This window comes from Oryctolagus cuniculus, chromosome 9 (assembly GCF_964237555.1).
Source record: "Oryctolagus cuniculus chromosome 9, mOryCun1.1, whole genome shotgun sequence".
Classification (NCBI taxonomy): Eukaryota; Metazoa; Chordata; class Mammalia; order Lagomorpha; family Leporidae; genus Oryctolagus; species Oryctolagus cuniculus.
In genome coordinates this window covers 132,318,908-132,344,733 of record NC_091440.1, presented here as the reverse complement: position 1 = coordinate 132,344,733, position 25,826 = coordinate 132,318,908, and the positions used below count along the sequence as shown (strand labels likewise).

Below are 25,826 nucleotides of genomic sequence, written 5' to 3'. Positions count from 1 at the left end.
TGGTTTGAGTTCAGCTGCTCCGCTTCTGATCTGGCTCCTGCTAATGCCCTGGGAAAGCAGGAGAAGATGGCCCAAGTACTTGGGCCTCTGCCACCTATATGGGAGACACAGATGCAACTCTTGGCTATTGGGTTTGGCCTATCCAACCACTGGTCATCAGGGTCATTTGGGGAGTGAATCAGTGGATGGAAGATCTTTTCCTCAATTTTATAACTACGATTTTCAAAATAAATAGGCAATTAAAATAAAAAAAGAAATGTGAAAGTCACCTAACCAATCTCTAAAGCAACTGGCAACAGCAGTTAACATGTGGGGCCAGACAACTGGATTAACGAGTAGGGACATTAGACCACACCTCCATGACCTCCACCTGACAGACACTTGGTAGGCAACTGCAGGGAAAGAAATCTTGAGGGCAGACATAAACACTGGTCTTAACAAACCTTAATTACACATACTAGATAGATGGCATAGATAGATGAGAACTGTATTTCCAAAGTATTTTGCTTCTCTTGGAATCACATTCCAACTTCCCACTACACATTCTACACCAAGAAGATCTACAACATGATGCACTGCCCAACTTTTTATTACTTTCACAAAAACACCCCAGAGGAGTTTCTTGGGAAGGAAAAGGTTGACTTTAGCTCACACCCTGGAAGCCCACAGGTGAGAAGGGGACAGGCCCATCAGTCTGCGTCTGCTGGAATATGGCCAGAATGGAGGAACAATCCCAAGCTGTGGCAGGGATTGTTCAACTTTGGTTGAAATAACCAACCCTCTCTCGAGAGTCACCTTTGTAAGGGCAGCCCCCGTGACCTACACGTCTCCACCAGGCCCACCTCTCAGAGGCCAGGATTAGATCAAGTCTCCACCCTTAACATAAGGACTCAAACTTGAAACATACCCATGAGTTTTGGGGAGCCAAGTCCTGTTCCAGCCATAAAACAAACATCCTAGAGCACCAATGACCAGTTATGGTTTAATATCCTAACTGACCATCACACACCCTAAGATACGAAGATCTTAAAATATGGAGTCAGCAAATTATCTCAAACAGAGGTCAAAAACATTCTATAAAAGATGTTAGCAAACATTTCAGCATTTGTGGGTCACCCTGTAGTACAATGGCTAAGCTCTGCTGCTCCACACCAAGGGAGTCACATACACACATGGAAATGGGTGTCTGCACTCCAACAGACCTATCTATAAACACGGGCAGGGCTGGGATTGGGCTGTCAGGTCATAGGCTGAAGATCTAGAATCTAGAGAAAAATAAAAACCTATCCTGAGTAGTGAAATGTCTGAAGGAAAATGGAAGAAAAGATGTCAGCATAGGCTGCCTGTTTCCATCTTTGGAGGCAAAAAACAACGAAATTGATGAAATACAAATTATTGCCAAATTATATTGTAAACTTTTCATTCATTCATCTTCAATTCATTTACAAAAATAGTTATTTTATGTAAAATGACAAATTTAAAATAAAAATTAGGAGGGAATTACCATGGTCCCTTTGTTTCCTAGACTGTTCCAATCTCCTACTTCTCTGATTCAGTATTACCACCAAGAAAACAGCGGCCAACACGTGTTTCTTGAGATTAACTAATCGTTCTCTCTGGGAAACCCATTAACTATTGTAAAGGCTACTCTATGGATGGTATGCAAAAATGTAGATAATGGTCATGCACTGACACAACAGGGTGGTGGGGAAAAGAAACTCAGAGGTAGTCTGGGATAGTAAGAAACACCTCATTAACCTAAAAAATCTGAAAGAGGAGAAAATCAGCAAAAATCTCCCGTTGTTTGGAATCACTAATTGGGCATAAAATGTAAAGAGCTCTGGTGTACATTCAGATCCCAAACCACGCTGAAGTGAACACCTTTATGCTGCTTTGGTTTTTTTGTTTGTTTGTTTGTTTTTGACAAGCAGAGTGGACAGTGAGAGAGACAGAGAGAAAGGTCTTCCTTTGCTGTTGGTTCACCCTCCAATGGCCGCTGCGGTCGGTGCACTGCGGCCAGCACAGTGCGCTGATCCAAAGGCAGGAGCCAGGTGCTTTTCCTGGTCTCCCATTGGGTGCAGGGCCCAAGGACTTGGGCCATCCTCCACTGCACTCCCTGGCCAGAGCAGAGAGCTGGCCTGGAAGAGGGGCAACCAGCACAGAATCCGGCGCCCCAATAAGGACTAGAACCCAGTGTGCCGGCGCCGCAGGCAGAGGATTAGCTATTGAGCCATGGCACCGGCCCCTGCTCTTTAATATATATGAAATTAAGAAGTAACTTAAACATGACCAACACAACATTGAAACCAAAATCCAAATCCCCTACAAATTACATAAATTCAGGTTACCAAGACTGGTAACCTCATAAACAAGGCATACACTATCATGGGGTATTAGTTACATTCATTACTTAATGTTCTTTTGAACACAAACCACAGCATAGAATTTAAAAAATTTTCAAAATATACAAAGAAGAAACTATGACTCATGGTTAAGAAAGTAACTATTCAGTAGAAACAGACCCAAGAAGACTGGCATATAGGATACTGAAGTCTGAAGCATGTCTAAGGCTATGAGGTAAGCACTTTAAGAGGTAAGCTCTGCCGGCGCCACAGCTCACTAGGCTAATCCTCCGCCTTGCAGCGCCAGCACACCAGGTTCTAGTCCCAGTCGGGGCGCCGGATTCTGTCCCGGTTGCCCCTCTTCCAGGCCAGCTCTCTGCTGTGGCCCAGGAGGGCAGTGGAGGATGGCCCAAGTGCTTGGGCCCTGCACCTCATGGGAGACCAGGATAAGTACCTGGCTCCTGGCTTCGGATCAGCGCGGTGCGCCGGCTGTAGCAAGCCGGCCGCGGCGACCATTGGAGGGTGAACCAACGGCAAAGGAAGACCTTTCTCTCTGTCTCTCTCACTGTCCACTCTGCCTGTCAAAAAAAAAAAAAAAAAAAGAGGTAAGCTCTGACTGTAAGCGTAAAGAGGCAAGAACAGGCTGAAGACTTTTCTGAGGCAGGCCTGGCAGGCGTTACTTGGCTATGTGTCAGAAAGGAGACATCTGAGATAACGTGAAGGTAGCTACTTTCAGAAATCAGTGCAGAACGTGTATAACATGACCAAGGGCAGCGCAGTGTCTATGTCTCCTTCTCCTTCTCAATCCCCATAGAGCTTTTCCCATCCCAATACCGGAGCACCTCTCTGAGTTTTGCGACACCATCCTCTCCTCATCATTGTCTCTATCAGTTCATCTGTTCATCTGTGAAGATCTGTGGTCACCAAGTCTCTTCCTCCTCTCACCTCCTCTTCTCAACTCCCCTCTCACCTCTGTCTTCCTCCCTCCTCTGCTTTCCATTTTGTGTTCTCTCCCTAGATGTTCTCATCCAGCAGAAATTTGTTGTCTGAACTCCAGGCATAACAACCCACTTACATACTTGATATCTATACTTGAGTATCTTGAGCAAACTCAGACAACTCACAACTCAACTTACTTTTCCTAACTTGAGTTTTCTTTAGTCTTTTCTACCCTGAGAAACAGCTGCACAATCCACTCATTTGCTCATGCCAGAAACTGAGCTATCATCTCCTATACTTGAAAGATCACAACTATGGAGATGAATTCAAGCTCTATCCCCAGAAGAGATGTCAACTCTAAATTCCAAACACATCACCGTGGTATTGACACTTCATTACCTCATTCCCAGGCAAGTGAACTCTCAGCATTTTTCCTTGGTCTTACCTTAGTCCTTCTCATCCTAGTGTATGGTACCATCTGCATTACCTGCTCACACTTGAAGACTATGAGCACAGCCTGTTTTTGCTACCTGATTACAGATGTCATCCACCTAATTGTTTGTCCACAACAGAGACCAAGGAATCATTAACACTTGGTTGGACTACTCAACTAACCTTGTGGTTGATCTCCCCAAACCTATTCTGCTGCTGCTAATTCACACCAAACACACCAAATACTTTATTGGAGCAGCTAAGAGGGTCTGTTAAAAATGAGGATGTTGGGGCTGGCACTGCAGCACAGAGGCTAAGCTGTGGCCTGCAGTGCCAGAATCCCACATGGGCATCAGTTTGCGTCCTGGCTGCTCCACTTCTGATCCAGCTGCCTGCTAATGTGCCTGGGAAAGCAGCAGCAGATGCTCCCAGTCCCTGGACCCCTGCACCCATGAAGGAGACCTGGAGGAAGCTCCTGACTCCTGGCCTGGCCCAGCCCTGGCCATTATGGCCATTTGGGGAATGAAGCAGCAGATGGAATAACTCTATTTCTGTCTCTTCTTTCCTACATCTACCTTTCAAATAAATAAATAAAATCTTTAATAAATGTCGTATTATTTAGTGGCACAAAAGCATTCAGTGTCTTCTCACTAAGTTAACATTGCAAAACCTCAGTGTAGCACCTGAGGCTCTGATGGCCCCTAACCCTCCCTCCAGCCTCATCCTGTTCTCCGTTCCCCTTCACCGAGCTACAGCAACATGGGCATTTCAGGGATCCTTAATGCAGAGTCTTTACGCTCCCCGTATCAGGAATATTGTTTCTCCAAATGCGTGCTTGGCCAACAGGCTATTTTCAATACCATATCTTCTTCAGCACCTTACAAATCGGGACAGCTCCTCCTGGGCTTCGTCCTCTCAATCATCTGTACCTGACATTTACTGTTCTAATGAAAATGGTGATTAATGCCGTAACTGTGTGACTATGGAATCCCTCACTCTTCCACCCACAAATATCCATGCCAAGAAAGACCGTATTTATGTCAATTTGCTTTTTTAAAAATCACGAGTCTAGTCGGTTTTTTCTCTGGAGTTTGTTTTTTGTTTCTGTAATTGGTATACAGCAGGTGCCAAACAACATTTGCTTCTAAGAATCTGATCGAATCCGTCTCTGAGACAGAGTTAACCAGAAAAAGCTGAGTCCCCTGCCTGTGAATAAGCAGCTCATTTGCAACCTCAGACCTCTGGCTGAGGATACTTGTTACAAAGGTCCTCTCAAAGATTCTGTCCTCGGATTCTGCCTCCCTAGCTTGCCAGACCTGCTTTAAAAAACAAAGCAAAACAAAACTACTCTGACCTTATCCATGGTCGGTGGGCTCTCACTCTGAGCCCAACTCATGTCCTCTTACTGGGGAGGTTTTATCACCACCCCCTTGCTAAGCCCTCACCTAGCTGAGGTCTCTGCTGTCACGGAATCCCACCTAGGCTCCGCCTAAGGCAGAGCGATGCCGAGCCGCTATTAATTCTAGTAACACGAGCGATTGCTTTCCCTCGGCTTTCTCCAGGGAGATCTTCCTGGGTCTCTGAGAATGTCCCCAGCTGGCTCATTTTTCCTTGTTGCTAAGAGTGATGCTTTCAGTCTGATACAGGGATGACTGCCAGGTATACTGCGGAACTCCTGACGGCTTTAGCTTTTCCAGCTCCTGGTTTCCGTGATGTGATCTACTTTTGCACTCTCAACGGTTAGGTAGTCATGGCCTTCACCGTCAAAATGGGCAAAACCTGGCTTGCTTATGAAGATTTGACTTTCTTTTAATTTAACAAGTTTAGGACTCGTGCTGTGGCATAGCAGGTGAAGCTGCCACCTGCAAAGCCAACATCTCATACAGGTGTAGATTCCAGTCTCAGCTGCTGCACTTCTGATCCAGGTCTCTGCTCATGGCCCTGGAGAGCAGCAGAAGATGGTCCAAGTGCTTTGGCCCCTGCACCTACGTGGGAGACCCAGAAGCAGCTCCTGGCTCCTGGTTTCGGCCTGGCCCAGCCCCAGGCATTGTGGCTATTTGGGGACTGAACTAATGGATGGAAGATCTCTCTTTCTGTCTCTCCCTCTCTCTCTCTGGAACTCTGCCTTTCAAATACAATAAATCTTTAAAAATTCACAATATTGATTTATATTTGAGAATATTGCTTTTACAAAAGGGAGCCTTTTTTTCTCCTCATAACTTGTATTATTCATCCTTTCAGATGCCCTTTCTCTCCGCCGCAGGGAGATGTGGGCAGAGACAGGCAGGAAGCATCCAGCCTTGTTTCCTAGGCCCGCACGTCAACACTGTCTTGCACAATCATTCAACATTTATCCATGGTCAAGTCGCTGAAGCTTTTTCAACGGCAATACTTTTATTTGCCAAATTAACACACAAACAATCCTAACACCTACACGAGGGGAATGCTGTGAGGGTCGCCCCAGTGGAGGGACACAGTGAGTGTTTCCAAGTTCAGTCCCCAGGGCCGGGCAAACCCTCTGCTGGCTGGCAACCTGCTTCTGGCTCCTGTGCCACTCACACAGAGCACAGGACTTCCAGAAAATGAAGGCTGTTCACTGAAAGGCTGAAGAGTAAGGTCAGGGTTGACTCCACAGCAACTGCTCCCCCCATGGAGACAGTGTGTAGAGACACAGGGTTAGCTTCCACCCAAACCTTACACAAATACACTATTTTCTCCATCTCTTTAATGTGGAAAAAAAGGCTATCTTTTCATCGAGGATTAAATAAAGTAACACATGTAATCTAGCTGAAAATTCACAAAAACAATAGATTAAGTATGCATTATTAAATACTCAATAATATACTTACACAGATATTGAGAAATATTTGATTGTAGGTACTCTATTATAATTACACTATCAATAATAATAGGTTACAGATACTGAGATCTGTTGGTGTCAGGACTCGCACTAAGTACTGTAGTTGGTTTATCAAATCCAATGTTTCTGGCCAAGTGTCGTAGTGCAAAAGATTAAGTCAACACTAGGGAAGCCCACATCCCCTATCAGAGTGATGTCATAGTATACCAGATTAAGTCAACACCAGGGAAGCCCGCATCCCCTATCAGTGATGTCACAGTACAGCAGATTAAGCCGACACCAGGGAAGCCCACATCCCCTATCAGAGTGATGTCATAGTACAGCAGATTAGGTCAACACCAGGGAAGCCCACATCCCCTATCAGAGTGACGTCATAGTGCAGCAGGTTAAGTCAACACCAGGGAAGCCCACATCCCCTATCAGAGTGATGTCATAGTACAGCAGATTAAGCCGACACCAGGGAAGCCCACATCCCCTATCAGAGTGACGTCATAGTGCAGCAGGTTAAGTCAACACTAGGGAAGCCCACATCCCCTATCAGAGTGATGTCATAGTATACCAGAGTAAGTCAACACCAGGGAAGCCCACATCCCCTATCAGAGTGATGTCATAGTATACCAGAGTAAGTCAACACTAGGGAAGCCCACATCCCCTATCAGTGATGTCATAGTACAGCAGATTAAGTCAACACCAGGGAAGCCCACATCCCCTATCAGTGATGTCATAGTGCAGCAGATTAAGCCGACACCAGGGAAGCCCACATCCCCTATCAGTGATGTCATAGTACAGCAGATTAAGTCAACACCAGGGAAGCCCACATCCCCTATCAGAGTGATGTCATAGTACAGCAGATTAAGTCAACTCTAGGGAAGCCCACATCCCCCATCAGAGTGATGTCATAAAGTCAACACTAGGGAAGCCCACATCCCCTATCAGAGTGATGTCATAGTGCAGCAGATTAAGCCGACACCAGGGAAGCCCACATCCCCTATCAGAGTGATGTCATAGTATACCAGAGTAAGTCAACACCAGGGAAGCCCACATCCCCTATCAGAGTGATGTCATAGTACAGCAGATTAAGTCAACACTAGGGAAGCCCACATCCCCTATCAGTGATGTCATAGTACAGCAGATTAAGTCAACACCAGGGAAGCCCGCATCCCCTATCAGAGTGATGTCATAGTACAGCAGATTAAGTCAACACCAGGGAAGCCCACATCCCCTGTCAGAGTGCCGCTCTGCTTCCAATCCAGCATCCTACTGATGCATCCTGGGGGGCAGCAGATGACAGCTTCAGGGTTTGGTCCCCTGCTACCCACAAGGGAGACCCAGATGGAATTGCTGGCTCCTGATTCAGCCTGGCTCAGCTCTGGCTGTGGTGTGCACTTGAGTAGTGAACCGGCATACAGAATATACCTCTTACTATCTCTCATGCTCTGCCTTCCAGACAGATGAAAATTTAAAAAAATTACTTCCACTATTTCCAACAATGTTCCAATGCCTTGTTTTCCTTTAGTAATGCTGCAACAGGCTAGAAGATTAACACAGTCACTTAATTTGCTGATGTTCAGATGTAGCTAAAATGTTCGTAAATCAGGGAGAATGGCACCGGTGTGTGTGCTCATGTTGTTTTCCGCTTCTGCCTACAAGCAGAACGGAGGGGACCCAAGCTTCGGTATCTGGGTCTCCACGCGGCATGCGCCAGGAAGCACCCACAGGCATCACCAGCCCAAGGAGCTTCCTTTGCATTGCTCCTGCTTGTTTGTCTGAAAAAGGCCTCTAATGAGGTCTCAATTTTGAGCGATGCTTTTGCTATGAAACTATGCACTGAGCATTTTTTTTTTCTTTCCGTATTTCAGATTGTTCTTCGAAGCTGCAGATTTACATGACAGGCAGGAGAGAGAATGGATGACAGAGGTTTTCCAGCTTGAACAACAACAAAAAAAGTTGACACGGATGCAAAGCATTAAGACTGGCTATGAAAGCAGCTAAGTATCAGACAGCAGAGGGCTGTGACTTATTTTTTTTTACAGGCAGAGTTAGACAGTGAGAGAGAGACAGACAGAGAGAGAGACAGAGAGAAAGGTCTTCCTTTTTCCGTTGGTTCACTCCCCAATGGCCGCTACGGCCGGCACGCTGCGCTGACCCATTCTTTGCAACCCCTCGGTGCGTGGCCACCACTGCCGACTCCCCAGTCGCTGGAGCTCCCCTTCTGCAGTTTCCGAGACAGAAGCCCTTCTCCACGCACTCCCTCCTCTGTCCATTCTACTTCTGCCTCCTTCGTCCAGGCATCATCATCATTTAAGATCGAAAGGTAAGAAATGTATTCTCTTCCCTTTATGCTCGCCCCTGGGGACATCCCCACCCACCTCAACCTGCTGTGTGCAATGAACTCAAACCTCCACGTGCAGCCAGGATGTCCGATCTGAGCTCCATATGCGTCAGCCCGCTTGGATACTTGATCTTCACCTGTTGGTAACAAACTGGATCTCAGACTCAGGCAGCCCACAACTGAACTCGGCTTTCCTCCCCAGAGCTGGTCCTCCACGTCTTCCCTGTTCTCGTTAATGGCACCAGTCTCCCTCGTCGCCTCCCCATGCCTTATATTTCGTCCATCTCCAGGGCCACTGGCCCCTTGATTCACACACAGTAAACAGTCCCTAATCCACGGCATTCGTTCTGGCCTGATGCCTTTGTCCTACTCCTTTCAGTCATCACTGCCTGGGGCACGGCACCTCCTGGTGGGAGACGCCAGACGTGCCTGACTGCACCTCTGCCTTGGGTAGCGGTGCCTGGCACACAATGCTTCCGGGATTCACAGATCAATGGTGGCACCGGATGAGAGTGTATCAGCCAACAGCAGAGGAGATTCTTCAGGATGCAGAGTGGTATCTGGCACGGCTGCTCTAACAGACCTGGACTGCCAGGTCCACATACACAATTTATATACAGGTCTTTGCTGTAGGTTCTGATCTCTTTAGTTTTTGTCCCAGGAGTCATCTTTCCTTGGCTTGCCATGCCTGCCCCCGTTGCTGGTTCTGCTTGGAGCTTTGACATATGTCACCCTGAACTCTGTCCAGACTCATCTTCTCTTCAGTGAGACAACTTTGCTTTCTCCATGACCTCACTTAAATGCTCTCTCTCCTGAAATTACTGTCGTCCCAGAGTCCCCTTTGCATCCCAGCCTAAGCAGAACATTCATTAACTGCTATTAGTTCCGGTCCATTCCAGCGTGGGATCGTGCTTTCTCTGGGGAAGCTCAGCTCAGCAGCAAGACTCTCCTCTCGGCCAGCCCCTGTTGCTCCACGGCCCGCTTTCTAGGGCTGGATCCATGCTGCCTCCTCGAAAACTCACACTGAAATCTGGACCCCATTGTGACAGTGTGAGAAGCAGCAGGGCCTTTCACAGGCATTGGGGGGCTGGTGCTGCTGCGTGGTAGGCTAAGTCTCTGCCTGCGATGTGGGCACCACCAGCTCATGTCTCAGCTGCTCCTCTTCTGATCCACCTCTCTGCTGATGGCCTGGGAAGGCAGTGGAAGATGGCCCAAATGCGTGGACCCTTGAACCCATGTGGGAGACCCAGAGGAAGTTCCTGGCTCCTGGCTTCGGACTGGCCCAGCTCTGGCTGTCGCAGCCATTTGGGGAGTGAACCAGCAGGCAGAAGACCTTTCTCTATGTCATTCCCCCCACCGCCCCCTGTGGCTCTACCTTTCAAATAAATTAAAAAAAAAACTTTTTTTTTTTTTATAAGGGGCATTTGGTCCAGGAGCATGCTGCCCTCACGGAGGAATCCACGTTGCTCTCCTGGGCCTGGGTGAACTCCCACAGGAGTGCACGAGCTTTTGTTGCCGGGGGCTGACCACCTGACTGTGCAGCAGGCTGCTATCAAGCTGGGCCGGCACTCACGGTCTGTGTCTTCCGCAGGGGAGCATGTGTCCTGCTGCTCCTCTGCCAAGCTGGACCACTCAAATGCACACCCTCTGAGAACATCATTTCTCTATGAAAACATCTTCTCTTTATTAATAACTTAGTCTCACTCATTCTGCTACTGCAACAGAAAGCAAAGACACTAGTGACAACCCCTCACCTTAGATAGTCTAACAGTGTGCGAAGTTGATCGTCTCAGGTTTTGAAAATGCTTGTGATCTTTACCTTTCCTTGGAGCTGATGACCATGGTCTAAGCAGCGATGTTACTGTCTAAGCCAGCAGCTCCCGCAGCCCTGAGAAGCCTGCTCTGCTGAGAACCCTCTCCTGCCAGGGGAGAGCTGCGCACATTCTGTTAGGACAACAGGAAGGCACAGCTTTGTTCTGCCCCCTGCTCAGTGATCCCTGTCAAGCTGCCTTGCACCACGGCTCACGCATTCCCGTGGTGAAATACACGGAATATTGCGTGTGCAGTAGCCCAGGTTTGGTACTGAATATGATACATGCTGGAAACATATTCATCTGCCAAATTGGAAGTAAGATGTCAGCTGTATAAAGATATCTCATTAAAATGTTGTATCAACTGGTTAACTGTAACAATTTAAAAAAATCTTAGCACATAACTGCCATGTAAGAGCATTAAAACCACTCTAGCCACTGCGGCACGAAAGTCCTACAAACAAGGCTCCATGTTGTACACTTCTGTTTGCTGTACAGCACGTAGCACTGATGTTTAATACAAGACTGAATTTCTATCAGACAGGTAACAAAGGTAATTTTGTTTGAAATCTGCAATACCTGTTGGATCAGCTGGGGATCTTCAGAGAACCAAAAGCAGCAGCAGGATATGTAAGCAGAGCAGAGGCAGAAAGACAGAGAGATAGAGACTGACAAACACTGACAGAGATGGAGATGCATGGCTTTGCAGAACAAACCTAAGTACACATATGTATTTACATACACATAATACATACATGCTTTTTTAAAGATTTATTTTATTTAATGGAAAGACAGAATTAGAGAGAGACATAGAGACAGAGAGGTGTGCCATCCGCTGGTTCACTACTCAGATGGCTGCAACAGCCGGAGCTGCGCTGATCTGAAGCCAGGAGCCAGGAGCCAGGAGTATCTTCCAGGTCTTCCACATGGGTGCAGGAGCCCAGGGACTTGGGCCATCTTCTACTGCTTTCCCAGGCCATAGCAGAGAGCTGGATCAGAAGAGGCGCAGCCAGGACAAGAATCAGAGCCCATATGGGATGCTGACGCTTCAGGCCATGATTTTAACCCACTGTACCACAGCGCCGGCCCCAATAATGCATATATTCTAAGTATATGTATATATACATATATGTGTACCCTATGTATGTGTTCTATTCAGTGTTAGGTTCTCTTTACACACACACACAGATATAAAAACACAACTGTACGTCAAAAACTTTGGGGGAAGTGAATTTAAAAATTAGCTTACTTTGTTGCAAGAACTGATTGCCAGAGAGCTTCGAAAAGTTCATGAGCAGCATGGATTATGAATAAGACTACTCTGCAATTTCAAAACTTTCTGCATCAAAATGAACTTCTCGGGGCTGGGCCTGTGGCACAGTGGGTTAATCTTCTGCCTGTTGCACCGGCATCCCATATAGGTTCTAGTCCCAGTTGCTCCACTTCCATTCCAGCTCTCTGCTATGGCCTGGGAAAGCAGTAGAAGATGGCCCAAGTCCTTGGGCCCCTGCGCCCACGTGGGAGACTGGCCATTGCGGCCATCTGGGGAGTGAACCATCAGATGGAAGACCTCTCTCTCTGTCTCTACCTCTTACTGTCTGTAACTCTAACTCTCAAAAATAAACAAATTAATTAATGAACTTATCTTTTAATTGTACTTCACCAGGTTTGTGAAGTACACTCACGTGTGGATGCATGTGTGTGTGCACATGTGTGCATGCTAAGAGGTTTTATGTTAAGGCGCTGGCTCACAGGACCGGGATATGTGATGACAAAAAGGAAACCCCCCACCTGGCCAGAGGGATGGAAATCAGCAGGAGTAGAGCTTCCTCACCTCCAGGAAACTTGAGCTGCTTCTCTTAAGGCCCTCAGGCGATTGGGTGGGACCTTCCGAGCCACGTTTCTGGAAAGTCAGCTAACCACAGATGTCAACCACATCTACAAGATGCTCTCTGCACCACAGCTAGATTAGGGATTGAGTAAACAACTGGGACCTAGGGCCCTGCCAACTGACCCATCGTGTCAATGACCACAAATCCTTAGTCCACAGAACAAACATAAGTCATTCCCTGCATCTTTAAGGACACCCACGGCCCAACCTGGGCCTCTCTCCTCACCCGTCCCTGCCTCCCCGCGACACTCACACTGAAGTCCCCCCGCTGCGCAGCCTGCCCTAGGCTTCCTCTCCCACTGTGTCCTCTGGGTCCCTGCCCTTCTGCGCTGCCATCCTCTGTATTTATGATCCTTTTTCTTTGTTTGCTCAGAGTTCCTTCCCTGCAGGGACTATGTCTTCTCATTGTCTATCTGCAGCAGCGACTTCTTGCCCAACACTCAAGAGATGTTGGTTAAATGTGTTACATGACCCCTTCAAAGTTTCCAATAATGGCCTTGTCAGTGATGTGAAGTGAAACCTACTTTTTCTGAAGGAACAACATTTCCAGGAGTCAACACACTGGCCTGCTGTCCATTCCATTTTAACAGTGAGATGATGTGCTACAAGACCACCACAGGATTCAATAAATAAGGCACTGAGCATTTTTGGCAAAGTGTGTATCGTTTGGGTAAAATACCAGGCAGGCAATATTTTAATCACAATATTATTACCCCACTTTCATTTCAATTATATGTTTTCTCAACAGCCATTCAAAAAAAAAAAAAAAAAAAGAAAAAAAGAGGAGTGATTCACTTTCGCATTCCAGTGGCAGGCCAGCAAGCAGCAGGAACTCAGGAACTCAGACATCTATCTATCTCGAGAGGAATAAAACACTGCCCCACTCCGCAGTGGCTGGCACAACTCTTCTCCAACAATCCCCCATTTAGACACAAAAACAAACTGCCTTTGTGTTGTGTTTATGCTGTCGCCCGGGCATTGCTCTCAGAGCACTTCAGCAAACAAAAATAATGCTGCTGTCTCTTCCAGGCATGGCTAAAAAATAGCTGCGAAAAGTGCAGCTCCACGAGCGTATTCATCTCAGTCGGTTTCCTCACTGTACCGTCGTGGAGACAGTAAGCGGAATTCCTTACTTTGTGCAGCCTGTGAAGATTCTCCTGTTGGACATATACCTGGATAAAAGCCTGAACTGTGGGAGAGTTATTAGGTATGTATAGGAGACAGGATCTAAATTTACCTAGGAGACTTCTCCCTAACTGACCCCTCCATGAATGTCTAATCTAACAGGGAAAGTTTCGAATAAACGGATGCAACAATATCTTACAGGTGCTATGGCAAAAGGACCTGCCAGCGGCAAGGCAACAGGGTAGAAAATGAGGGTCAGGAACTGTAGGAACACAAGGCCGTTTGCTACGTGGTTGACAGGGCTGTTCTTCCAGGATGCGGAAGGCACAGGAGGCAACAGCACCACTTGGCTTCCTCTCTAGAAGGACATGGGGTGAGGCACAAAGAGGAAAGGCCGCGTTTCCAGTCTGATCAATTTCTATTGTTTTTATTTTTTATTTTTTTTGACAGGCAGAGTGGACAGTGAGAGAGAAAGACAGAGAGAAAGGTCTTCCTTTGCCGTTGGTTCACCCTCCAATGGCCGCCGCAGCCAGCGTGCTGCAGCCGGAACACGGTGCTGATCCCATGGCAGGAGCCAGGTGCTTCTCCTGGTCTCCCGTGGGGTGCAGGGCCCAAGCACTTGGGCCATCCTCCACTGCACTCCCTGGCCACAGCAGAGAGCTGGCCTGGAAGAGGGGCAACTGGGACAGAATCCAGCGCCCTGACTGGGACTAGAACCCGGTGTGCCGGCACCGCAAGGCGGAGGATTAGCCTAGTGAGCCGCGGCGCTGGCCCCTGTCTGATCAATTTCTAATTTTGATGACCAAGGCCAAAGTGCTCTATAATCTGGCCCCACATCATTGACACATTCACACAGCAGGTGCAAACCAAAGATGGACGTAATGAATACAAAAATGAGTAACATTTCCTACATATCTCAATGCAAGAGATGGCACCAAGGCTCATGGAAGGTAAAAATCAACTAAAACTTAATGAAAGCAAAATTGAAAGCAGTCAAAACCTCAAAGTTAAGTAATAGAGACAAGACAAACAATTGTGAACCCAGGGAAGTGAAATCGTTGGAAATTCACCGACCACTGTCTCCATTCCCCCAGAGACATCCTCTGTGCCTACCACTGAGCACTGCCACTTCTAATGTTTTTCCTTCCTGGCCTCGAATGTTTCGATATCCCACTTTTACATAGGAGATTTTCCCCTAACTCAAAGAAGCAGTAAGAAGAACAAAAGCGACTGAATGTTGAAAAACATGAAATGCTTCTCTTTTGTTAGCAAGCACTCTAAGCATTTTCTATAAAATATGTAACAGTCTTTTCATTTCGGCCCTGGAAACACATGTGGGTCAGAGTTGGATCAACACTCCCAGGCACGTGTGACATCAAGTACGAGAGCTGAGACGTCAGCCCAGCTCTGCGCTCCTTCTCCCCAGAGCTCAGCCCTTGTGCTGTCTGGGTTAGGGCTCATCCACTGACAACAGCACCCCAACAACCCTCTCCACCTCGAGTTCCCATGACCAGGCTGCACCCCAGGCTGAACGTATGATTCGTCTACTGGCTCCTTTACTCTCTTCACGTGGGCTATTATGAAGGTGGATATTACAAAGCTGTGTGGTCTTCTGCAGGGCCCATAAGACACCAAACTGCTGAGCACAGAGCAAAGACTCTACAACATCTGCAGGCTGACTCATCTCCATCGCCACAGGGCTGATTTCATTCAGCCCAAGTCTCCTCCAGGTGACAGATCATCGTGGTCAGGGCAGCATTTTCCACAGGAGTTGGCTGAACATCTCATAGACATGTTTAAACCCCAAAGTCATGGGCTGGTGGTCCTAGGAGGAGATGTGCAGGAGGTGGGCCCTGTGGGAGTACTTAGGTTCTGGGCGATGACTATAGGGAGAGGGCTGGTAACAGAAGCTGACTTAGACACAGCCACTACCTCGCCTCCTGCCTTGCCACAGGACTGCTCCTCTGCACCGGCTCCATCATTACTTGGCTCTGGCCTCACCCACATGGCCAAACCCATAGGGCTCACTGCGAACCTCCAAGACCAACTTCTCTCCTTCCCAAGTAGCTGGTTTTAGGCATCTCATTGTAATAATAAAAGGCTGCCTAATACAGTCAGCCACCCACTTCCAGTCCTCAGCAGGAAGATGTGGGCAGGCTGTTTTCTGACTTGGAGTTTACTTTTGGAGAGCAGTTTTACATACACTAACGCCGTGCTAGCCAGAGTATCTTGTTTGTCCTACTTGTTTGTTCTGTGGGCCTACTTCAGAGGCTCACAGGAAATGTTAAAAATGATCATGTAACTAAATGAAGAGTGTAGACTTTAGAGTAATGAAATATATCAACATAATATTAAAGAAATAGTCTACCAGTATTTCTTAGTTCCACTCAGATTTACCCTTTAGCTCCTCTAATAACTCAATCAATATCTTTGCATCAAATGAAAAAGTCATTGCACACATGTCTTTTAGCTGGTCTACTTTGAGAATATAGTTTCTAAAATTACCATAAAAATATCAGTATACTCTACAGCAGGAATTTTAGGTCACATTAGAGAATTTGGAATTTATTAAAGGGTAACTTTTAGGTGAGCAATTACTCTCTCTCAACAAACTGTTGGGATCACTGTAATAAACCATGTCTGGAAGTAACTCAAGGCAGTGAATCTATACATAACTAGGCCACTTCAGTGGTGAATACCTTTTCATTTGCTAAACTGTGAAAAAGAGCCAGCTGACGGGGCATGCATCATTGCATACAAATTCCACATCTGTCAAAGGCAGCACTTACCTGAGCAGGAAATTAGCTCTACCTGCAGTAAACAATCACAGGGCACAACAGCAGGACCTGAAGAATGTGCTCCTGGGGCTGTGTTCCTGGCTAACCCAGACACACCCTGCTGGGAAGCCCCCTCCAAACTGCAGCTTCAACCACAAGTCTGGCATTCCATGGAGAGCCCTGGGCTGGCTCCGAGCAAGCCCAACCCCCAGTTGTTACCAAAGGGCTTCCTTCCAGTTCTAGTCAAAGTCCTATTTGCTGGGAAACCAACGGAACTGGTTTCATGGGGTCTTTTAACCGAGAATAAGATTTATAAGAGTGCCCGCCATCTGCTGGGATGGTAGTAGTTGGAGGGGTGAACAGAAAACCACCTCCCCTGAGGTTTGTAAATGATTTTTTTATTAGTTTTAATGTAATCAGTGGATACATAATTTTAACTTTCCACTTTGCAAACATTTTTATATATTTCTTTTTCAATTTGAGAGAAACATAGAGTAATCTTCTATTTGCTGGTTCACTCCTCAGATGCCCACAACAGCTAGGGTTGGACCTAGCCACAATCAAGAACCTAGAAGTCTACCCAGGTCCCCAACACCCGTGAAAGGGAGGCAACCACTGGAGCCATCAGCCGCTGCCTCCCAGCATGCATAGCAGCAGGGAGCTGGGACCGGCAGCACAGCTGGGCCTCAAACCCAGGCACGCAGATCTGAGATACAGGCGTCCCAAGCAGCACCTCAACCTCTGTGCCAAAGCCCACTCCTGGGAGGGATTTTAAATGAAGAGTGCTGCACTCCCTTCTTGCCTGTAGCTTATGAGCAGCTCAATACCAGATGTTTCCAGTGCGTACAGGGACTGGGGGCTCAAAACGGCTCAGCCAGAGAGAAGAGGACAGGACCAGGTTCCAATGGGAGTCAGTGGTGCAGGACAGCTCTGCTGCTTCCTCTGCACTCGGGGTGTTCACGGACGCTGGAAGCTCTAACCTAGGGAACGAGTCTTCCACAGCCCTGGTGAATGAGCAGTGGGGTCACAGAGGGGGGGATGGCTCTCCAGGGCCAACGTGAGAGATGTGGCTTCCTATCCACAAGTCCATGCACTTCAGGAAGCTGCAGGCAAGATTCACAGGCCCCTGAAATCCATCCAGGTCTCCCTTCAGCAACAGGTATCAGCTGGGACGAGAGATGCCCAAGCCACCAGGCGTGGGCCTCAACAGCATGTGTCTTTCATACACTAGAACCTGAAGCCCGAAGGAAGACTGCAGACAGAGTGAGAAGGGGCTATTCTGTTCTGTTGTACTAACTCGACATGGTCTGCCACCAGCTCCGGCGGCAGCTGATACACTCGGCTGGCACAGGGACACTTGTGGTCCCCTAAATGTACAGGCATGTTCTTGCCACGGATTGCTATCAAGACCTTTTGTGTCCCATGTTCACATGGGAGACTTCCAAAGATTCATGGAAATGTGCAGTATCTTTTAATTGTTCTCCTTGAGTCTTTGGAAGCTCGTTTATCTAACGGTATTTTCTATTACAAAAGAGGAATGTTACATTTATAACCTCACACATTTTATATTGTTGGTCTGGTGTTCATGTTACAGTTGTTGTATCGAGTATGAATACTGATTCTGTCACCACAAGTATTAGCTCCTGGGTTATGTAAGGGCAATTCATTGTTGCATTTAACTTTAAATTCCTGATGTTTCATTTGCATTCTGTACATTTAGGCTACTGCTTCCACTGTGTGAAAATACACACACACACACACACACACACACACACTACAGAGAGATGTGGTCACAGGTGCTAGCAAATCTAAGAAGGAGGTGGCTTCCAAAGGTTCACAGTGCATTTCCTAGGGAATAAACAGTAAAATGGAAACAATGCTAATTTCTAACAGTGAAGTTATTTAAGTTAAACAACAGAAAAAATGTAAAATAATCAAGGGAGGTGGCCAAAGTACATAATACATATAATTAAAATAATATTTTTAAATACACAAAAGTTTGAAACTCAACATAATTGTAAGACAAAGTGAAAGAACAGGATATTAGAATTTATGTATAACTGGTCTATACTATCTCAATATATTAACAAAATCTTATTCTGAGGTATGAGACTATGAGTTATTCCTCTTATTTTCCAACTCTTTCTAAACAAATGTGCATTTTTTTTATTTGACAGAGTTATAGACAGAGAGAGAGACAGACAGAAAGGTCTCCCTTCTGTTGGTTCACCCCCCAAATGGCCGCCATAGCCGATGCTGCGCCAATCTGAAGCCAGGAGCCAGGTGCTTCCTCCTGGTCTCCCATGTGAGTGCAGGGGCCCAAGTACCTGGGCTATCCTCCACTGCCCTCCCAGGCCACAGCAGAGAACTGGACTGGAAGAGGAGCAACCGGGACTAGAACCCAGCGCCCATATGAGATGCCGGTGCCACAGGCGGAGGATTAACCAAGTGAGCCATGGTACTGGTCCCCAAATGTGCATTTTTTAAAGAGTTACTCTGGACAGGCACTGTGCGTGTGTTTTCCCCAACCCTTAAAGCTGTCTCCCTGTCACACCCTTTTTACCACTTGAGGATCATTCATTGGCTTCCTTGTGCTTTTACTAATGTCAGAACAGATGTAGAATTCAAATTCAAGTTTATTTAAGTCTTTACAGTGCAACACCACCTTTTATAAATGTAGTCTTGCCTTCCTGAGAAAGAATGGAACCCATTGTTTTGGTACTAAAGAAAACTTCTAGGCAATTTAACTGTTATTGACTAATGGGTAATTCAGTAATTAGAATGCAAATCAATGGATTAGAATTTCATCTCCCTTCCTCACCATGCTTCTACTCAGCGGGAGAACTTTGCATGCACATAACAGCAGAGAAGACTACATTATCTACCTATGGAAAAATCAATCTCAGAGCAACAGCTAAAGCAATAATTAAGTAGTAATTTATATACATCTGCAAGGCATTATGCTAAATAATCTGTGCAGGCTGGAAAAACACACAGGAGGGATCTCTCTTCAGTTGCAGATCTTATGATTTCATTTGGGATACGTATATGAAAAGTAAAATTAACAACAAATGCTTAAATTAAGACTTGAGTGTAGAGCCAGAGGCAAGACACCTCTGAAGTCTGCTATGTGGTGGGCACTGCCAGGCATTCTCTGTGTAGCATCACAGCCTCATCCCATCACCTGATGGGGCTGAGGAGGCAGAATCCAGAAGAGAACCCTTCTAGTGACTTTAGCATGACACGGAGGAAGATGTCTTCCCACAGAGTCCATTTAGTCGTCACTCATCACGTGTTAGAGATCGATTTCCCTGGACCTGTAGCATCAGCTCCATTACAAGAAGGAGCACGAGCAAGTTTTCCACGAGGTTCCTTGGGGCCAGCGACCGCGCACTGAGGGAACTTCTGCTCCTGATTGAGCTGTGCAGGAAAGGACATGAGGAGCCTCAGAAGACAGCAGCAGGAGGCCAGGGCGCAGCTGTCCTGGGAGCAGGTGCAGAGCCGTGCCGAGAGGCTCCTGACAAAGGGCGGAGGCTGGCAGCTCTCCCTGTTCCTGCCATCCACTGCAGCAGGGTGGACAGCATCGCGTGTGGCTGCCTGTGCTTCTGCTACACGACTGATGGAGTCGAGACCTCCACAGTGTGCAGGGGTCTCTTTCCGACAGGATATCCGTGCAGCAGGTGGAATGTGCCGGGGACCTGATGTCCATGGCGTCTCCCTCTGCAGTGGCAGAAGGCAGAGGAGGGATTCAGGGTTTCTTCCTGCTCAGCCTCTGGAGCAGGGCAGACTGCATTACCTGAAGGAATCCTCCAGGGATCTCCGGGAACAGCACTGGGGCAGGGAGGGCCTTGAGGAAGCTGGACCTCCAGGCAACACAGACAGATGAGCCATGCACAGGCTCATCTAATAAGCAAACAAGCTAACAAAGGAGGCAGGCCTGCATCTGAATTCCAGCTGTGAGATGATGGCTCTTCCCTAAAATGTTACAGCTAGGGATCCTCAAAGCCAGGGTTCAAACCTCTTCTGTTGAACACAATTTTATCAACTGCACGAAAGATAATGTAAGAGTTTCTGTTTTTTTCCTGATAAAATTATAAATGCGGTGACAGTCAATTGTTATTCACTAACAAAAAGAAGATCATGTAAACTCCAGATAAACACCATTGTGAAATTCTGGAAGAAAATAAAACTTGCATTTGCTTTATGAATTTTTTTGTTGGAACTCAGGCCATGAGTCCCCTGTTGCCTACTTGGATTTCATTTTATTTAATAAGCAACTGTTGTTTAGATGAAATGAAAAGTCAAGAGACTTTATTACATTACTCATGCATAAAGCAATGCCTTTTAATATCCACTCTAATTTTTTCTAATATGATGATGAGTAACTCTTTATTAAGAATAAATAATAGTTCAGTTGTGCTAAAGGAACAACACAAAGAGGAGTCTGCCAGATGTTGAAAGACGCAGTAGAACTATGATATTTCCTCCGTATTTCCACAAGAGCTAGGCAGAACAGTGAGCAGGTACTTGACACTAAACAGAGTGCAGTTGATTGACAACATCTGCTGAGTCCTGGGTAAAGCTCAGTATTTTAGAGAATCCAGGGAATGGTAGGAAGATCATATAAGATGAAAGTCACAAAGATGAAAACCTTAAGTAACAAGCACATGAGAGAATCACTTATGAAGAGAAGAAGAGAAGTCTGTTACAGATAACTCGATAAGGGGATAGATTCTTTTATATGTCACCAATGCCCCAGTAGATACCTGCCTGTAAAAAGCACCACAGTGGTATGTATTTGTTGAATAAATGGATAGTGAACTGCACTGAATATGAATTTATGTTCGTATTCACTGGGTATCAGACATGTCCAAGTGAACCTAAAGGACAAGAGAATAAAGACCAATAAAACCTTCCCAACCACATGAGTGTGGAAGGTGAACTGGACAGCACGAGTGAGGAGTGATCCACAGAGATGGAGTCTTCCACAGACATCCCATATCCCATTGTCTTCCAGCTCCCATTGCTGCTGCGTGGAAGTCATCTGTCCATCTCCTTTCATTTAAGGTATATAAACTTCATGCATTTCATAAATACAACTTTAGGAACACAGTGATTCTTCCCAGCCCACATCCTCCTTCCCACTCGCTCTCCCACTCTTTTTCCTCTTCCCTCTACTATTCCTATTATTTTACTAACATCTATTTTCAGTTAACTTTATCCACATAATATTAACCCTACACTAACTAAAGAGTTTAACAAATAGTGTGAAGAAAAGCTAAAACTGTTCTTCAACAGCCAAGATGAGGGTTGTTCAAAGTCATCACATCTCAAATTTGTTTCTCCAGCTACTTCCAGTTCTTAGTTATTGCCAGTGTTCTTGAGCTTACTGTCTACAGGATTACATGCTGTTTGCTTTTAATTTATCCCAGTTCAGGTTCCTTATCTTCCACACTGAAGACTGGACACTTCCAGGGGCCATGTTCTTCCTAACAGTAGTCAAAGCAAGCTCTCTGTGGATGGTACCAGTCTCACAGAGCTCGTCAGCCAACTCAGCTGAAGCCAATAATTGAAAAACAACCACCATAGCTTTGATCTAATGGAATGAATCCTTCTGACATAGAAGAAGTTCACAGGGTTCTTGAGAAACTTTGTCAGCAGCAGCGCTGCCTTCCGCTTGGTCTGAAGGGTTGGAGAGATGTGCTATGTGAAGGAGTTAACTAGCACATGCTGGCTTGGAAGACAAGGGAGTGACACATAAGCCAAGGCACTCAGTGGCCCCTGAAGCTGGAAGCACACCTCAACTTTCAACAGTGCAGAACAGGAAATCAGTTCCACAACCACAAGGAAGTGAATTCTGCCAACAAATTGGGCAAACAAGCAACAGATTCTCTCCTAGAATATCAACAAGAGAACACGTTCTGGCAATATCTGTATCTAACCTGAAGACGCCTTGCTATACCTCTGTACACACATACAGTTGTTTGATGACAAATCTCTGCTACTTTAAGACACATTGTGGGTGGTATCTTGTAAGGCAGAAGTGAAAATTAATAACCATTAAATACATTTGTTTTTTATTCTGTGTATGGTCATTCCAACATCTGAAATCTTCATAGGCCTAAATATCTGTTAAGTTTTGATGGCTTCTTCTCCAGTCTACTTTATTCTGTACATTTTGTAATTTTTACATTACTCATTTCTTTAGAAGATTATCTTGGAAATGCTTTGACTGTGGGTTCTACCTGCATAGGGTTCATCTGGTGTCTGCTCAGTGATCATGAATATGGAACTACATTAAATTACAGGAGGAGGATGTTGGATTGCACACATGAATTCTGCACCCCAGGCTGTGTTGGAATCCCTTAAGCTTCTGAATTCTAAGGGCAGGTGTGCACCTGTCCATCAGAGGCAAGGGCTACAGTAGGCCATGTCCCTGAGGGTCCCCCCACTGCCTCGTTTGCTTCTTGCAGACCGTGGCCCCCCAAGAGATCCCTCCAGGATCTTCCCACAGGACTCCACCCTGGGCCAGCTCTAGGCTTTGTCTCAGGTCTGCAGCTTTGTCCCTGCTCATTCCTCAGAGTTTCTGATTTCACTTCACCTTTGTCTTCTCCAGCTCAGCAAAGCACTTAAAACCAAGGTTCTTTTTAATGGCCATATTTGTTAGAGACTTTCATTTACCACCAGAAAGACATGGGACCCAGGGTACAATTGTTTAAAACTATCCCAGTGTATTTTCCCAAAGTGCAATGAATGACTCATTCCACTGCCCGCACCACCAAGGCTTCACTACCCTACAGAAAATTCTTCAGAGTGAGCTCTGTCATCTCACCTTGTAATGCACCGAGCAAGAACCACTGTTGACGGTGCTGATATTTAAGAAAACCAAGTAGGAGACTGCAGACAAACGTTTCACAGCCCCACTCCCTACTTTCTGAACACAAAATGGCAGCACCATATAAAGACGTATCTCTAAACAAATACAGAAGCAAACCTGTGCATTCTCCCTCCTTCCAGAAGTTTTCTAAACTGAAGATCCACATTCCTGTGAGGACAGTTTGCGGTCTCCATCTCCAGGCTTCCATGGGAGGGGACTGCTGCAGCGACTGCTTACAGTTCTTTTTATTTGTTTGTTTTTACCACACTGTGAGTATGTGGACCAGAGTAATAACTGTTTATCTTGATGGTTTGCTTGGAATTAAGCACATAATAGGTGCTGGGTAAACATCTGACAAACTTAATCTACAAGTGAAGATGTCCAGTATCGAGGAATGCATTTGTAAGACAAGCGCACATAACTGCACTGTACATATGATTTCAGATTGCATTATTCTCTGACTAACGCTGGGCACAACGGTGCTCCTTTAATTTTGTACTGGTCACACCATTAGTGAAAGATCTTTCAAACTGAACTTCTGGCATCAAACAACTTGTACTTCTTCATTTTTTTGTCTATCATCTGATTGATGTGTTTCATGGAACAATGAATGAATGAGTTCTGATTCTAAAATAAAAGTGGCTTTAAGGTGTATTTTACCTAGAGCCTCGTTAATGACATGGGGATATGCCAGGTGAAAGGAAATGCTTAAAGAGAGGAGACAGAGTCTGAAACCGAGTGAGACAAAAGGTTGCAGAGCTGTGTTGCTATGGGCAGGGATGAACAGCCTTTATTCTAAGCTACTCACCTGAAAATAACGTCAACACTGCATTTTCAAACAAAGAAACAAAAGAATCCAAAACAAACAAAGCTTTGAGATTTCAGAGGTAGACATAGGAGGCCAGGTCACATCTTCTCACATGTATTTTCAAACTCATACAGTGTTATTTTATTCAAAAAGGTCCACCTGAGGGTTATTTTTAAAATGCCAGCTCCTTATTCTATTTTTATATTAATTCCTCCAAATAAATAATACAATCCAACATCGTTAGTAAATGTATTTAACAAGTTAGGACCCTATCAATCTGATCCCTTCACTCGAATCTCCACGTCGTATAGGATGCACAGATCTGGGTCCCAATACTTTAAAGTGCACAGAGAAAGCAAACTCACCTTGCTCTCCATCAATACAGTTCACGTTCTTTTCCATCTCCCTTTGGGACATCGTCCCCTCGTTATAGGAGAAAAGATAAACCATCTGCTCTCCCTCACACAGGTGATCCTGCCGACTCCCCTGCCACAGACACTGGCGTGCATGGTCACCCCACGTATTCTGACGGCAAGACGCAGAGCTTCCTCTGCTGCCACTAACAGGACCGGCTGCCTCAACCAAACAAAGGGTCCTTGCACTCACCTGCAAGTGTGCAGTCCAGCCCAGCACTGGGCAGGCACGGAACACGAGGGACAGGGAACTCTCGGGAGGCTGCAATGGTCACTACGACCTACAGATCAGGCCAGGCTCCTCCAACTACAGATGACCGATCCCACGGCACCTTCCTCTATCCTGCTTCATGTCCATGCGTCCCTCGAGCAGAGCTCACGCCTAGATCTTTTCTGCTTCCAGTGGTGGTCACTGCACCACCAAGACTTCCCTGCCTCTTTCTAACCTGCCATAGCTCAACTCCGAGTTCTTCCAGCTCATTTACCTACGTGTAGAAAACCCAGACTTGGGTGTCTGATGCAGCCCAGCTAGTAACCACGCCACTCAACAGCTGCCTAACCCGACAGAAGCTTTACCTTCACCACTGCAACACGGGACTAAAGATAGTGACAAAATAACCTAATAATAATGCTACTTCATGGCATCACTGGAAGACCGAGAGGCAGAAAGCACATGAAGTGTTCAGAACGGTGAGTGCTGGCACTAGAATTGAACAAACAGCATTATTATTGCTGTTATTAGTACATTCATGGCATGGCATGCCCCCCTCACTCCAGCCACACTTCCTCAGGCATTCTGGTGTCTCCTAACAGTTCATAAAATCCAGAACCACAAGGCCCAGTACCACTGGTGTCTGCACAGTGTATCTGTGTCCCTACACAGTGTATCTGTGTCCATACACAGTGTATCTGTGTCCCTGCACAGTGTATCTGTGTCCCTGCACAGTGTGTCTGTCCCTGCACAGTGTCTGTGTCCCTGCATGGTGTTTCTGTGTCCCTGCACAGTGTGTCTGTCCCTGCACAGTGTATCTGTCCCTGCACAGTGTATGTGTGTCCCTGCACAGTGTGTCTGTCCCTGCAAAGTGTATCTGTGTCCCTGCACAGTGTATCTGTGTCCCTGCACAGTGTATGTGTCCCTGCACAGTGTATCTGTGTCCCTGCACAGTGTATCTGTGTCCCTGCACAGTGTATGTGTGTCCCTGTACAGTGTGTCTGTGTC

At 46.3% G+C, this 25,826-nt stretch overlaps 1 protein-coding gene across 5 annotated transcripts in view; it reads right to left on the bottom strand.

Annotated features, from left to right (window-relative positions):
* CNTN1 (contactin 1) overlaps positions 1-25,826 on the bottom strand; it is a 379,791-nt gene that overhangs the window by 252,304 nt on the left and 101,661 nt on the right. The gene's annotated exons all lie outside the window — the stretch shown is intronic.